Below are 16,935 nucleotides of genomic sequence, written 5' to 3'. Positions count from 1 at the left end.
GACATCAATCGTATCTGTCCATAGATTTTTATGAGTAGGATGAGACTAGAAAAGGAAAATAAAATAGTTAATAAATTATTTAAAATATAAAATTTAAGAAACATCTATGTTAATTAAACGATATAAAAATCTCACCTTAAAATAATCTTCCCACACCTCATCGCTAGCAGTAAACCTCTTTGTGATTGGATCCCAACCAAATCCAGAATTATGACGCATAAGCTCAGAAAAATTGTTAAAACGATGCTTGAACCTTTTCAATCTGCTTTGGTATTGTGCATACAATCTTTGACAACCAAGCTTTTCATTAAGAGCCGGAAGTATCCTCTTCTCCACAGTTAACTTGCTTAAACCCCCACTACTATCACGCCATCCATTTTTTATCGCATCAACCATAAGTTGTAACAACACATTACTCTCCTCAGGTGCCCATAATGCATAATTTCCATTAACTTTACTTTTACCTTTACTCCTTTCTTGATCCCCCATTACTATCAAATAAATAAGAACCTCAAATAATTCAACTTAACACAAATACAAATATTAATAATTAATGAACATATAATAACATAAAATTATATTAATTATAAAAAAGAAATTGTAAAAATTTGAGTATATTAATTCAATTCATTACAAGAAAAATTATAGAATATTTATGCTGCGAACAGCAGCAGAGATGCTGCTGTTCGCAGCAGATAAGCGTATTTAAAATCTGCTGCGAACACCCTGCTGTTCGCAGCAAACAAAGTTGCATAAATATTAAAAAAAAAAAAAATTACAACGTATAGACGTACCGACAATTTGATGAAAAAGATGTCTGGTTGATAGAGGAAAAAAAGTCTGTAGAGAAAATTGAAAAGTTTGAGGTTGGAGGGTCGGATTTCATCTATTTATATTAATGAAGAAAAAGTCTACAGAAATCCTATTCTGATAAAGTCTATGAAAGTTGATAAATATTTGAATACCAGTAGACTTTTAAAGACTCTATAAAAGTCTGAAACGAATACCTGTATACTTTTAAAGACTTCTGAAAAGTCTGAATCGAATACAGGTAGACTTTTAAAGAGTCTTTAAAAGTCTAAATTGAATACCACCAAACTTTGAAAGTCGTTAAAAGTCATTAAAACTCTTTAAAAGTCTGGATTGAATACACCCCCCTTAGTTTTTTGTTTATGAAAATTGAATAGAAAAACACTAATAACATAATGAGTAAACATTTAATACAATTTATACTACCAACACAATTTTAGTTCCAATTAAGGACTAACTTCATTGGCTCTTATTAAATTTTAGAGTTATGTTCAAACTTATAAAAAAATCTATATGATAATTAGAATTGTAGTATAAAATTTTTATTAGATTTAAGTGTAATATTAATAATTAGAGTTGCGGGTTTGGTATTATCCGCACCCACAAAATTTCTGCAAAGGCGAGTATGAGGTGAAAATTTCATTACCCGCGCGAGTGCAGGGAGTGAATTGAAAATGCGGGTGCAGGGGCGGGGATATATCCCCCGCACCCACCCCGCCCATTGCCATTCCTAGTAGGTACTATGTCGTGGTACAAATCAAAGTAAGAGGAACGCCAGAATGAGAATGGATCTAAAATTTACAACGCCAGACATATGTAAGCTACTCTGAGGAAATGTTTGGACAAGGATTTATTATACGACGTGTAGGGTCGCCGTTTTAACTCCATTTCAAATTGTACACAATATGTTCCCAGATCTGTCTATCCATTTCTGTGCTTTAATTCATTCAATGCATGTGATTGCATACACTTGCCGTGATGGTTGGTTGCACTGCAACTTCCTTTTAGCCTTATTTCCTTAAGTAAATTTAAATTTTATCATTGTGTTAAATGTAAGGGTGTGTTTGGTTCGCACATGAGAATTGGAATCGGATTGAAAATAAAATACTTAGTAATGATTATGGGTTTTGGTGAAAGTATTTTGCATGTTTGGTAGCACTATAGCAGGGTGGAATTTGGATGATTATACTAGTACACACTTATAATCTACTAATCTACTAAATCTAATAACAACCAATAAAGTTAGGCTTATAACGAGAACTAAAAAAAATATTAGTTGGTTCAATTGTTTGTTGAAATTAATGGTTCATATTATTTTGATTTTAGTATTTTTATTATTTTTCTTACTTTACCCTATATTATATCAATTACTTTTCCTAAATACTCCCGCATACAGTCAGTGTAAACTTTAGTAACGGAATATTTCATTAACTATTTATTATTCTTAACTCACTCATTAATTTCCATATGGTCTTAGGTTCAAACTTCATCTCAATTTAAAGTTACATAATTGTTGAACATATACTATGAATATGTTAGAATATATTAAAAAAATACTCCGTATAATATAAAATTTAACATGAATTTAGTTAATTAATTTGCCAGATTGTATATATAGCATTCAAAGTTGAGCATCAAAGGTTACAAATAAGAAAGATTGAAAATCATTTTGTTTCATTTAAAAAAACAAAACAAAACAAAACAAAACACATCTAGGTTAAGGTTTTTTGTTCTCCTAAAAAAAATCTCTCTCTAGAATTCTAGGATTTTGCTTCCTCTCCTAGGTTGTGCTAGGGTTTTGCTATTTTTGCTACTTATCTCCGGTGCTTCACCGGATCTTCTTCGATTTTTTGCTGCTGTTTCATTTGTGTTGGTTGGCTCTACATGGCGACAGACGGTACTGCGGATGGTGTTGCGGCCCTAACTACTAGGTGGGCAGATATAGCGATCGAGGGGGAGGGGGAAAGCTTTGCGCCGGCCGGTGTCAGAGTTGATGCAAATGCTGGTGAGCCGGTCGAGACATGGTCAGTGGTCGGCAGGTTCTTGACGGCTAAGCTGATCAAGCTGGAGTTCATGAGGCAGGTTTTTGGCTTCAGTATGGCAGCTGGTGATGGGGGTTACGGTCATAGAGATCCAGAAAGGATTGTTCCTTTTCGTTTTCTTTCATAAAACGGATGTGGAATACGTCTTGAATAGAGGGCCATGGGCGTTCGAGAATTGTACGTTGGTGTGTCATCCGGTTGGAGAGGGGATATTGCCCGTCAATGTGCCTCTGAACTCTGTTGACATGTGGGTGCAACTCCGTGACCTTCCCATGGGATACACGTCGGATCTAATTCTTAAGCAGGTTGGAAATTTCATAGGAACCTTTGTTAAATGTGATGATAGGTTCATAGGTGCACCGTGGTTGGTGTTTTACCGCATTCGCGTGGCGATCCCGGTGGATAAGCCCTTGCGCCGTTGGATGAAGTTATTGAAGCGTGAGAAGACAACCTGTTGGGTGACTTTCCGGTATGAGAGACTGCATACTTTCTACTTCTTTTGTGGTATGATGGGGCACTCGCATAATTTTTGTGTGAAGGTTCGGGTGTCTATGTTTCCGGTGGATCAATACCCTTATGGTCCTGAGTTGCGTGTGGGTGGAAGCCGAGGTCCTAGGGAGGTCGGGGACAGTTGGTTGGTCCCGGTTGGTGGAAGACCGAGAGCACCGGAGGGGGTCGCGGGTGTGACGGTACGTCGGCTGGAAAGGGGGCCGGGCGGGAATGGGGATGTGGTGGTGTTGGGCAGTGGGGACTCAGCCGAGTATGGAGTGGCCGCGGTTTCGAAGACGAGGCGAGAAGTGGTGGGAGGGGGTGATTGCTGTGTTGGAATGGAGAATGTTGATGTTAATATGGTTGATGTGTCAAAAAACTTGTCCATGGCGGGAGCTGCGTCGCAGTCCCGCCCATCATCATGAGTTCGTTATGCTGGAACTATCGTGGCTTGGGTAATCCACGAACAGTTCGCGAGGTGGTGGACACGGTGTCCTGTAAGAAGCCCGACTTTGTATTCTTAATGGAAACTAAGGTGAAACGTGATCATGCTGAAAGGTTGCGTATCAAGCTTGGTTTCGAAGGTCTATTCTATGTTGAGCCGGTAAGTCTGAGTGGTGGATTGGCGTTATTGTGGAGGAATAATAATACTACGAGATTGATTAGTTTCTCAAGCAATCATGTTGATGTAGAGGTTACTATTGATGGGTATGATTTGTGGAGGATGACGTGTTATTATGGGTACCCACATAGGAATAGGAGAAGTGAATCCTGGGAATTTTTGAAAAACTATCAGTACGATCTATGTTGCCTTGGGTTGTGATTGGAGATTTCAATGATCTCTTATTACAGTCGGAAAAGCGTAGACGAATCCCACATCCTAAGAACTTGCTACGCGGGTTTAGGGAGGCGCTTGATGTGTGCGGCTTGTTGTAGTTGCCTATGGATGGGTACCCGTATACTTGGGAACGGGATCATGGTACTGTGGATTGGGTGGAAGAATGTTGGATAGAGCGGTAGCAACCATGGATTGGCGCGAGATGTTGGAAGGAACCAAAACGATAAATATTCCGACACGTACTTCTGACCATTCGACACTTTTTCTTAGTCTATCAGACTCGGCCAACCGTTTTAGGAGGGGACGTGGCAGTTTCCGGTTTGAGATGGCATGGTTGTTGGATTCTGGGTGTCGTGGGGTGGTGGAGCAGGCCTAGATTGATGGAGGAGGTGGTGACCTATTGAGTAATTTGCGCCTCTGTACGGACCGTTTGCAAGCGTGGGGGTGACCGATTCCATATGTTTGGCAAACAGATAAAGGTACTTCAGGCGAAATTGATGGGGCTCAGGGGGTGTACGGACCCGGGCTCCCTCGAGGAGTTTAATGCAGTGCATGCTCAGTTGGCCCAGTTGGAAGCGCAAGAGGATATCTATTGGAGGCAGAGAGCTAAACAGCATTGGCTACAGGGAGCGGATACCAAGACTAGGTTCTATCAGAGGTATGCTTCTATCAGAGGTATGATGTTATCATTGACTATTTTGAGGGTGTTTTTAATTCTTATAATGCCCCAACCCATAATGTTTTCTTTGATTCGGTTTTACCCCGTGTAACTGCCTCCCCAAATGAATCGCTGCTGAAGCCGTTTGTGGCAGAGGAAGTTAAAGGGGCCCTTTTCTCTATGTTTTCGGACAAAGCCCCAGGTTCGGAGTCACAGAGTGCTTTTATCCCGGATAGATTGATTACTAATAATATTTTGATTGCTGCTGAAATTGGCCACTATTTGAATAGAAAACAGTGTGGTATGACTGGGTGGGGAGCTCTAAAATTGGATAGGGCTAAAGCGTACGATAAAATGGAATGGTCTTTCTTGAAACGTATGCTCCTGGCTTTGGGCTTTACTGAGCGGTGGGTGGATTTGATTATGCTATGTGTAACAACTGTCTCATATAATATTCTTGTTAATGGTGTTGTTGGGGGAGTGGTATACATTGGATAGCCTGGGATCGCCTCAGTAAACCTAAAACTGCTGGGGGCCTGGGATTTAAGGACCTCAAAGCTTTTAATATTGCAATGCTAGGGAAGCAGTTGTGGCGATTCCTTACAAAGCCAGATTCTCTAGCTGCCCGGGTATATAAGGCAAAGTACTTCCCTAAGACTTCTTTCCTTAATGCCTATGTAGGAAATAACCACAGTTATTGTTGGAGGAGTATTATGGCAGCTCATGAGCTTGTCAGTACAAAAAAAATAGTTATTTAGTGACAGACGTTTAGCGGCGGTTTAGTATAACCGCCGCCAAATAAATGTTTTGCGACAATTATACTAACCGCCGCTATTTAAATGTTAAAACTTACGTTAATCTGTGGCGGTTGCTTATAACCGCCGGTAAGTATTAACTTAATGTTTTAGGCTTATGTTTAGCGAATCACGGCTACGGATTAAGTGTCAAACAAGCTCATTTCCTCTCAATATATTTCTCCCTCTGAAACCTTTCTGGATCTCTCTTCTCATAGCTCTTGGGCAAATTATGCCATGGACCCGTGTCCACAGTGAATTGTGGATACGGGCCTAAAACGGCGTCGTTTTAAAAAAAAAAAATACGTCATTTAGTTAAAAAAAAAAAAAAATCGCGCGCGTTTTGCCGTTAACGGCGTTATTTTTTTTTTTGGATTATGAATGTACAGTTATGCCGTTATGAATGTACAGTTATGCAATTATGAAATTATGAACACAGAGCTCTAACATTATGAACTTACAATTATGAACATATATAGTGATAAAATTATGACCATGGAGCTTTAAAATTGTGAATATAGAGCTTCGAAGATTATGAATGTACAGTTATGGAGTTATGAATCTACAGTTATGAGATTATGAATCTACAGTTATGGAATTATGAATGTACAGTTATTGATCGAATTATGAACAAAGAGCTCTAACATTATGAACTTACAATTATGAACATATAGTGATAAAATTATGAACATAGAGCTCTAAAATTGTGAACATAGAGCTTCGAAAATTATGAATGTACAATTATAGAGTTATGAATGTACAGTTATGGAGTTATGAATGTACAATTATGGAGTTATGAATGTACAGTTATAGAGTTATGAACGTATAGTTATGGAGTTATGAATGTACAGTTATTAATAATATAGTAATAAAATTATGAATATATACTCCTATAACAAAGCGGTCTGAAATTAAAATAAAAAAAAAAAAAAAAGGAAATAAGGCACTGTTACCCGTGTCCAGCAAGCATGCTGGACACGGGTCCAACGCATAACGATTGTAGCTCTTGCGCCCTCTCTATCACATCTCTCCACCATTCCCTCTTGCCTTCTCTTCACCATTGCCATATTTTCATTTTTGTTTTTCTTATTGGAGCTATTCTCGCCCTTCAGCCGCCGCCGTGCCACCACCTACCGCCGTCGCATCTCAACATACTTCTTTCAGGTATCAAATCCCTTCCCCCGCTCTTTGTTATGTGCAAATTGTAATTTATGACCTCCAATTAAACTTAGTTGAAAACCAAACAATTGAATCGTAACTAAGTGATTTGAAATTTCTAGTAGTCTGGTTACTAGTTTCAAAACAATTGAAAATCGTAACTAAGTAATTTGAAATTTCTAGCATTCGGATTACTCGTTCCTTGTAGTAGACTACAATAAACCCTATACAAGCCTAGGAAATGATTAATCAGTTTTTGGCTCTAATGTTGAGAAACGACATTGAATTTAAATATTTGATTGTGATTTTAGTTGTAGAAATTCTCTCTATTTATTTCATTTTCTAGTTCATAAATTTTCATTATTACATTCCCTTCGTTATTTGTTTTTTTATTTTTATGGAAAAAAATCATTGTGATTTAAACAAGACTTGTAATTGTTAATCTTAGTGTTGAATTATTCCTTCTCTTGGATTGTTAATGTGTTTTACTGCCTATAGACTTTGAAATACAAAAGCTATCCAAAATTGTTATCTTTAATTTATTGCCACTTCTCAAGTCATCTTCTTATCTCTTTCATTTTTAGTTATTGTGTTTGTTCTGCAAACCAAGGTTATATAGTAAAGCTATATGTTCTTTTGTTTTGATTGACTAAACCATTCAAGTTATGCATAATATATTTTTACTATCGATACTCACCTCAAAAGAGATTGTTTATTTAACATTTGACAAAACCAAGTAAAGAGAGATGAATCTGACCTTTCTCTGTTGTATGCTAGACTTATGATGCTATTGTTGGTGACGTAAAAATCCCCGCCCGCAGACTGATCAAAAGACATGGAGTTCACATTGTCATATATAGAGTCACGCTTGACAATGATAGTTCTTGTGGAGTATGATAAATCTAAGAAAGCATGGATGTTTCTGAAGCCTTTCACTAGGAACACGTGAGTAGTAACTTCAGCCATCCTATTCTACACAACTTTCGCCATTTGATTCTTGGAGCATCAGTCTAATGCAGAATTCAGAGGGCCCTAGAGCAATCAGCTTGAAACCTTTAACTTATTGTATGACTTAAAAATTTCTTCTTCTTTTCCCCTTTTGGTTATTAAAAATCATGGATATTGTTTTTATTTTATTCTTTCCTTTTCTTTGCAGATCGTGTATACTAAAGTTTGCTTGGTATGGAGGTAAATTTTTATCCTAATTGTTGAAGTGATTATCCCAATGAGAAAAAAGAATAGTTTTGTCTTTTCTCTATTACTTCTTGCATCAGTTGACATCATCTTAAATTCTACAGGTTGAGATGATCTAGGTATATTCATGTGAATGATATTGAGTCTATTTCATGCAATCCTGCTATTAAGTGTATTATACATGTAATTTTTAATGCTATAGGTAATGGATATTGATTGTTATAATCTGCAAGCGCACAGAGTCAATCACAGTATAAATTCCTGGAGTATTCCAGGGTCGATCCCACGAAAAACACTATTAACTGTTATCTTAAATAATCAAATTGTTGATAAGGAAATTTGCAAATAAATAGAATTAATGTGATTAAGAAGAATATTTATGAATTTTAAGCAAAGGGAAATTCAATTGAGAAAAGATTAGGGATTTGGGGTTCACCTATTAGATAATTAACTAACTCTCCTAAGTATTGATTCTTAAGACTATAGTGATGATTGCTTCAAATATATCCTAATACTCCGTCGAGCTACTAGGTTGTATCCAATTAACTGTGATCATCCGTCGATATCTCACCAACATTAATTAAACCCATTAAGCAACAATCAAATATCACCACAAATACCTAAAGCTAGGTCTAGTTTAGGTCAATTGTGTTTATCTTACGAGTTCTAGGTTCATAATTCACCTGTCAGTTCTTCTTATGAACCCTAGCATTAGAATTATGCAATGGCCAGTCACACAATTCACAATTAAAATACATAAGATAAATATAATCAAAGTTCAATTATTAAACTAAAATTGGAAGAATCAACACATGAAAAATAGTCAATGAATCTAATCTAGGCTAATCCAAATCCCCAATTAAGAGTTCTAGCCAAGAATCATATTTGAATGTGTAGAATGTTCAAGAAATAACATTATGGAAACTTAAACAAAATAAAGTAGGGAAGAAAATCAATTCAAGCCTAATAAATGATAGCTGTGATTAAAGCTCAAAATTCCTTGCGATGAAGTCTTCTCGCCGAATCTCCTCGCCGAACACGCTGCTGCGCCCCCCACTATTTCTTTTTATTTTATCTTCTCCCCCGTTTTCTCTGTATTCTGCCGTCCCCAAAAGTCCAAAACCAAAACAAATTCCTTCCACTTATCCCCTTCTTTTCTCTTTTTGCTGCGCCCATCCCTAAAAAGAAAACAAAACAAAATAATATAAAATAAAATAATTATAAACTAATGACATAATAACTCAATTAAACTTAAATATTAAAACACTTATTAAAAATAGAATGAATAAAACTAACAAATAAATTTAATAAAATAGATAAAATAGAACTCTTCTTTATATATTAATAAAAATGCAACATTAGTCTAATATTTATTAAAACTCATCTAAACTAGTCTAAACTAGTAACATATACTAAATATAATATTTATAATATAATTAACCCTAAAACTTAATTTATTTATGCAAATCACTAGCTAAAATTACTCTAAATAATGTCTAGAAATTAAGTCTATCAAACTTCCCCACACTCAATGCTTTGCTTGTCCCCAAGCAAACTTATTCAATGAAATCAAACTACCAACCATAACCATGTCAACTAGGCATTCAATTCAAGGGAATTGGTGAACACATAATACTTCATGAGAGTTCAAAGTCATATGCACACAAGACAATAGAGAATAGTAGTCCTCAAGGTTGTTCACTCAATCTCTCATAAATATATGTATAAAAAAGGTACACACCATCCTCTATTGAGAGTGCATGTGCCATAGGCTTGCTTGTCCACCAAAACTCCACTACCAAAATTATATGAAGAACACGAGTCAAAAGGTCTTTATTTCTGGGTTGTAATGGGGCCAAGGGTATGTGGTTTAAGAAAGAAAGGATATAAGGAAATACAAATAAAGTCCAAGGAATCAGTAGAGCCATAATTTCACCATACCAAGAGCAAGAACTTGTATTCTACCAATAAAACGAACTCCACCAAAACAAGCAATCACTACTTCATTCTCCTTCATCCTTTTCGCTGATAAACTCTCAAAACAACTTCCAAAACCTTCATCTCTTTCCCATCTTTTTTATTTTATTTTTTTTCCTCTGTTTTTTTTCAATTTTTTTCTCTTTTTTTTTCTCCTTTTTTTTTTCCTTTCTAGTAAAACCGAATAGATAGCTCATCATTTCCACATCACCCTCAATAGTACTTGATAGTGTTAATTGCCACGTAAGCGGTAATAAGATAAATACGAGACCAATTAAAGCAAGTAAATGTCTTTATTGATCACAGTGAAGGCCCTAAGTACAATCTACTTGGTTGCTCTGAGTACCGACTGACTGCGGTCGGGATTCTCTAACAACAACCTATCGATCGTCCAAAAGTCCCCCACACTGTAGCTATCGCGGGTATTTATAGCCGCGGAGCCGGAGACACAAATCCGGCCGTTCGGCATGCTTCCCACGTAGCCACCACGTGTCGCCGTCCCGGGTGCCCTTCCTGTCAACGCGTGGAGCCGCCACGTGTCCCTCGTCAGCTCTCTCGCCAAAGGGCTACCACTCGGTGGTCGACACTGCCGCTCGGGCAACTCCCGGTCGGACCCTGACCGGGTTCTTCACAAGAAGCCCGACCTGTTACCTGCAAAGACAAGAAGACAAAGACAAAGGCACACCAACCGGGGTAAAGTTATGTCGGTCGGGATATTTCCTACCAAGAGCCCCCCAGCCCGGGACTTTTTAACCGTCCGGGAAAAAACGGGACGGGATGAAGAAGCCCAACCGTCGGCTACCAAACCGACCGGCCAGCTGTCATTCCTTCTCTCGCCACGTGTCGGCAACTGCCGGCCTCTGCGACTGCAACGGTTGCCTCGGAATCAGTGCGGGTTAAATCGCGCAAGTGGATTGGTTTCCCGCCCAAATGCTCTCCTATAAATAGGCCTTTGAGGCCCTCATTTGAACTTTCCTCATTCTTCTGAATCAACCGGTACCCTCAGAGAGTTCCGAGTGAATCATCAGCAGATCAACCGAGCAAAACATCCTCAAGCTCCATCTAAGTCTTCACGATCGGTAAGCTTCCTACTTCCCTGCTTTGTCTTTTATTTTTAGCTTTGCATAGGCGTAGGATCGGACTTGTTGTGTTTGTCTCATATAAGGATTAGGAATATGAGTTTGTCTCATATAAGGAATAGGAGTGAAAGGGAGATTATATGCCTATAAATATAATCAATGTATCTCATCACCTGAAACTCCATCACAAATAATAAAAGAATACTTTCACTCCCGTGGATGTAGGCACATTGCCGAACCACGTAAATCTTGTCTTCTTTATCCTTTACTGCCATTATTATTTTTCTTGTTCTTATTAATCTCAACAAATTGGTATCAGAGCACTGTTGAGATGACCAGTTCAAGCACAAAATTCGAGGTATCAAAATTTGATGGTACAGGGAATTTTGGGTTATGGCAATCTAGGGTAAAGGATTTGTTGGCACAACAGGGTCTTCTGAAAACTTTGAAGGCGGATAAGCCAGCTAATCTGGAAGAGGATGATTGGGAAGATTTGAAGGAGCGTGCGGCAGGAACCATTCGGTTATGCCTAGACGATGGAATTGTGTATCACGTTATGGCCCTGGAAGCCCCAAAAGAAATTTGGGATAAATTGGAAACTCAGTTCATGGAGAAGTCTCTAACGAATAAACTGTATCTAAAGCAAAGGCTTTATGGGCTTAAGATGCAGGAGGGTTCAGACTTGGTGCATCATATTAATGTCTTCAACCAGATAATCTCAGATCTGGCCAGGCTTGATGTCAAGATTGAAGATGAAGACAAGGCGATGATCTTGCTATGTTCATTACCTTTTTCCTTTGAACATCTGGTGACTACTCTAACATACGGGAAAAGCACGATTAAATACAGCGAGATCTCTGCGGCCCTGCAGGCTCATAATAAGCGCATGCAGAGTGTAGGAGATGGACCGTCTGTTGGTGAAAATTTGTATGCTAAAGAGGGTCAGGATCGTGGAAGGAAGCAAGAGAAGGGTAATTTTGGGAGGAGAAACTCTAGGTCTAAGTCCAGAAATAGCAGGAAAATCCGGTGCTACAAGTGTTATGAGATTGGGCACATAAAGAGAGATTGTCCAAAGTTGAAAAAACAACAAGAGGCGGCGAACGTGGTGCATGCTGATGACTCAGATTATAGTGAAGGTGATGTTCTAGCAGTTTCATCGATTAAGTTGTCAGATGCTTGGATTCTAGACTCAAGATGCTCTTATCATATTACACCTAACAGGGAGTGGTTCACAACCTATAAATCAGGTACTTTCGGTTCTGTTTTTCTGGGTGATGATAGATGTCATAATATCATAGGTATTGGTGATGTTAACATCCAGATGTATGATGGTATTGTCAGAACTTTGCATGATGTCAGACATATACCGGGATTAACTAAGAACCTGATTTCTCTTGGCAGTTTGCATGCTAATGGTTTTATTCATAAGTCTGAGAGTGATAAGGAAACCATTAAAATTAGTAAGGGTGCTTTAACTGTGATGAAAGGGAAAAGGACCACAGGGAACATTTATAGGTTGTTGGGTAGTACTGTTGTAGGTGGAGCACATTCTGTTGAGTCTAGTGATGATACTACTAGGTTGTGGCATTTACGTTTGGGTCACCTTGGTGAACGTGGTTTGTCTGATTTGCACAAAAAGAATCTGTTAAAAGGAGTTAAATGTTGTAAGCTAGATTTCTGTGAGTTCTGTGTCCTTGGGAAACAGACTAGAGTCAGTTTTTCTACTGGGCAGCATAAAACTAAAGGGATTCTGGATTATGTGCATTATGATGTTTGGGGACCTACCAGGGAACCTTCAATGGGTGGCTCTCGATATTATGTTACATTTACTGACGATTTTTTTAGGAAAGTCTGGGTGTATTTCTTGAAACATAAATCTGAAGTGTTTGAGAAATTTAAGTTGTGGAAAGCTGAGGTTGAGAACCAGACTGGAAGAAAAATCAAGTACCTGAGGTCTGACAACGGGACAGAATATACTGAGAAAGAATTTCAGAAATTCTGTGCAGAACATGGAATTCAAAGGCACTATACAGTGCGTAAGACACCACAACAGAATGGTGTTGCTGAGCGGCTGAATAGAACCATTGCTGAGAGAGCAAGGTGTCTCAGATTGAATGCTGGGCTCTCTAAGTGTTTTTGGGCAGAAGCAGTGAACATGGCATGTTACTTGATCAATAGATCACCACGGACATCACTTGGTGGCAAGGTTCCTGAGGAGGTTTGGTTAGGTAATCCTCTAAGTTTTGATCACTTACGAGTTTTTGGTTGTCCTAGCTATGTTCTTATTCCAGGTGATGAGAGATCAAAGTTAGATCCCAAGTCGAAGAAGTGCATCTTTTTGGGTTACAAGAAAGGTGTAAAAGGATATAAGTTTTGGGATCCTGCAACCAAAAAGGTGGTGATTAGCAGAGATGCAGTGTTTGATGAGAATTTCATGTTCCAGTCAAAGAAAGAAGATACACTAGTTGATGGTTCTAGCACAGTAGAAGTGGATATGGATCGTGTACCTTTGAGTGAGAAAGTAGTTAATCCACCTACGGTTGAGACTCAAGAAGTTGCAGATTCTACATCTGCAGCAGGTTCGGGTTCAGAAAATTTACAAGATTACAGTTTGGCTAGAGATAGACCGAGACGCACCAATGTTAAACCACCTAGTAGGTATGGGTTTGAGGATATGGTTTCTTTTGCACTTCTTGTTTCTAATAATGATCCAGTTACCTTTCAAGAGGCTATTTCTAGCCAGGAGAAAGATAAATGGATGGCAGGTATGATTGAGGAGATGGAGTCTTTACATCATAATCATACTTGGGAGTTAGCTCAACTTCCTCAAGGAAAGAAGGCTATAGGGTACAAGTGGGTCTATAGAAAGAAGCCACCAGTATCAGAAAAAGAAGGGGAAAGGTTTAAGGCTAGGTTAGTTGCGAAGGGGTTTTCTCAACAGAAGGGGATAGATTATGATGAGGTTTTCTCTCCTGTTGTTAGACATACTTCTATCAGATTAGTACTTGCTTTGGTAGCCATTTGGGATTTGCATTTGGAACAAATGGATGTGAAAACTGCTTTTCTACATGGTGATCTAGATGAGCAAATTTACATGAAGCAACCTGAAGGGTTTGTTAAACCCGGAGGTGAGCATCTGGTTTGTCGACTCAAGAGGTCTTTGTATGGGCTGAAACAGGCTCCACGACAGTGGTACAAGCGGTTCGATGCTTACATGATTCAAATTGGCTATACACGTTGTGAGTATGATTGTTGTGTCTATGTTAAAAGCCTTGGTGATGGTTCTTTTATTTTTCTGTTACTGTATGTGGATGATATGTTGATTGCTGCTAAGAGTATGAATGATATTACTGCATTGAAAGTGTTGTTGGGTCAGGAATTTGATATGAAAGACTTAGGAGTTGCACAGAAAATTCTTGGCATGGAAATTCACAGGGATAGAGGTGCAAGAAAGTTGTGGCTAACTCAACAAAGTTATATAGAGAAAATTCTTGACAGGTTTGGGATGAGTAAGTCTAAACCGGTTAGTACCCCTTTGGCTAATCATTTTAAACTCTCATCCAGTCAGTGTCCCCAAACAGTTAGTGAGATTGAAAATATGGCAAAGGTTCCTTATGCTAGTGCAGTTGGCTGTTTAATGTATGCAATGGTTTGTACTCGACCTGATTTGGCTCATGCTGTTAGCCAAGTTAGTAAGTACATGTCTAAACCTGGGAAGCAGCATTGGGAAGCAGTTAAATGGATTCTCTGGTACTTAAGGGGCACTATGGAGCATGGTATTGTATTTAGGAGTCAACAGAATGAGCATGTACTCATGGGATATGTGGATCTTGATTATGCTGGTGACATGGATAATAGACGTTCTACAACAGGGTATGTTTTTACTCTTGGGGGTGGTCCTATTTGCTGGAGATCATCAGTTCAGTCTATTGTAGCTTTGTCTACAACTGAAGCAGAATACATGGCTGCGACTGAGGCAGCTAAAGAGGCTTTGTGGCTTTCAGGTTTGATTAAGGAGTTGGGTATTGAGCGAGATGGAGTTCAATTACACTGTGACAATCAAAGTGCCATTTTCTTAGCTAAAAATCAAGTATACCATGCCAGAACCAAACATATTGATGTAAGGTTTCATAAAGTCAGAGAGTTGGTTGCTTCTGGTGAGATTTTGTTGCAGAAAATTCATACAAGTGAGAATGCAGCAGACATGTTGACAAAGGCAGTTACTAGTGACAAGTTCAAACATTGTTTGGACTTGTTGGGTGTTTCCAGATGTTAAATGAACATGGTGGTCATAATCCAGGGAGACTATGAGATGAGTTTTTTTTTCTCCTAAAGGGCTTATTTGCGAAGGTGGAGATGGTTAGATAAGTATTTTCTCCTGAAGGGCTTATTCGCCAAGGTGGAGATTTGTTGAGTTATCTTTTCTCCTAGAGAGCATATTCGCCAAGGTGGAGATTTGTTGTGTTTGTCTCATATAAGGATTAGGAATATGAGTTTGTCTCATATAAGGAATAGGAGTGAAAGGGAGATTATATGCCTATAAATATAATCAATGTATCTCATCACCTGAAACACCATCACAAATAATAAAAGAATACTTTCACTCCCGTGGATGTAGGCACATTGCCGAACCACGTAAATCTTGTCTTCTTTATCCTTTACTGCCATTATTATTTTTCTTGTTCTTATTAATCTCAACAGGACTAACTCCGACCTAACATCCCGAGCCCTGTACTAACCACGACGGACCTTTAGGTAGAAAAGATGTCAGAGTCGGATAGCCAGAATGTCTCGGTTGCGGATTACGACGACGCGGTCGAGCAAATCAGCGAGGAGGTGGACATCATGTCCTATTCTCCAGAGGTTGAGCAACGACCGCAGCAAATCCCCGACCGAGCCCCCGAGCAAGAAAGGTCATCGAGCTCGTCGGGGACGTCGGGGTCGAGCTCTAGCAGATCGGGGAGCTCGAGCGAAGGGAGTGGGGAAACGTCCACGAGCGGACGGAATTCCCCGGGGAGGAAACGCCTACGAGGGTAATTGGGGATTACCCTCAAGCCGAGCCGCAAGAGGACAACCGGGCGGAGGACACGGAGGCGGTCGAGGAAAACCCGGCCGGGCCGGCAGCGCCGGGTGGGGACGGGTTCGAGTTCCTTAACAGCGAGTCCGTCGAGACCCAGATGAGCTTGCTGACGAAAGGAGAAGCGAGCAAGATCGCCGCAACACTAGCTGGTCGGGTCGAGTTCGACACCAGCAGGCAGCTCGGGAACATCATCGAGCGGCACCGGGGGAAGTGGCTCGGGATGCATTATGACTCTCTAATGGCCCCGATCACCTTCCCCTTCTCAAGCCTCCTCACCGCGTTCTTGGGCTACTATCAGGTCATGCCCGGACAGATTTGCCCGAACGCGCACCGAATGATCGCGTGCTTCCCGCAAATCTACGGTCGACACCAGCTGGCCTGCACGATGGAGCTCTTCAACTTCATCTACCTGGTGAAGGTACTAGCGGCCTCATACGGGGGCGGGTATCTAATGACCCAGTCCCGGGCAGACATGTGCTCGATCGAAGGTCTGCCCGGGAACAACCGGGAATGGAAAAACCGGTTGTTCTCCGTGAAGCACGAACCATGGATTCTCCCTGTTGAGAGGGTCTGGAGTCAACGCTTCAGGAGACAAGTTGTACCAGCCGAGACTCAGGCCCTCAAGGATGCGACCACCAAGATATCTGAGGAAATCTACGAGTACCGGATCTTCAGGACGCCCGAATCCTTGGAAGCGGCCGACCTGCCCGAGCCCGTATACGACGTGCCCGAGAAGTATAAGCCCGAGCCTCGGGGCGTGACGATTGCAAGGATGCCCGATCGGGGCAAACGGAAGGGTAAAGGTCTAAGGCTAAC

At 39.9% G+C, this 16,935-nt stretch overlaps 1 long non-coding RNA gene across 1 annotated transcript; it reads right to left on the bottom strand.

Moving 5' to 3' along the window:
- Positions 1-973: 973 nt before the first annotated feature.
- On the bottom strand, positions 974-15,617 carry LOC109146462. The gene is made up of 4 exons (XR_002048445.1): positions 15,606-15,617; positions 9,113-9,124; positions 8,052-8,053; positions 974-1,157 (listed from the first exon to the last, which is right to left on the bottom strand). It is a non-coding gene; the product is annotated as an uncharacterized LOC109146462 (long non-coding RNA).
- Positions 15,618-16,935: the final 1,318 nt, after the last annotated feature.

The sequence above is a fragment of the Ipomoea nil genome, unplaced genomic scaffold, assembly GCF_001879475.1.
Source record: "Ipomoea nil cultivar Tokyo-kokei standard unplaced genomic scaffold, Asagao_1.1 scaffold0233, whole genome shotgun sequence".
Classification (NCBI taxonomy): Eukaryota; Viridiplantae; Streptophyta; class Magnoliopsida; order Solanales; family Convolvulaceae; genus Ipomoea; species Ipomoea nil.
This window is presented reverse-complemented; position numbering and strand designations above follow the sequence as displayed.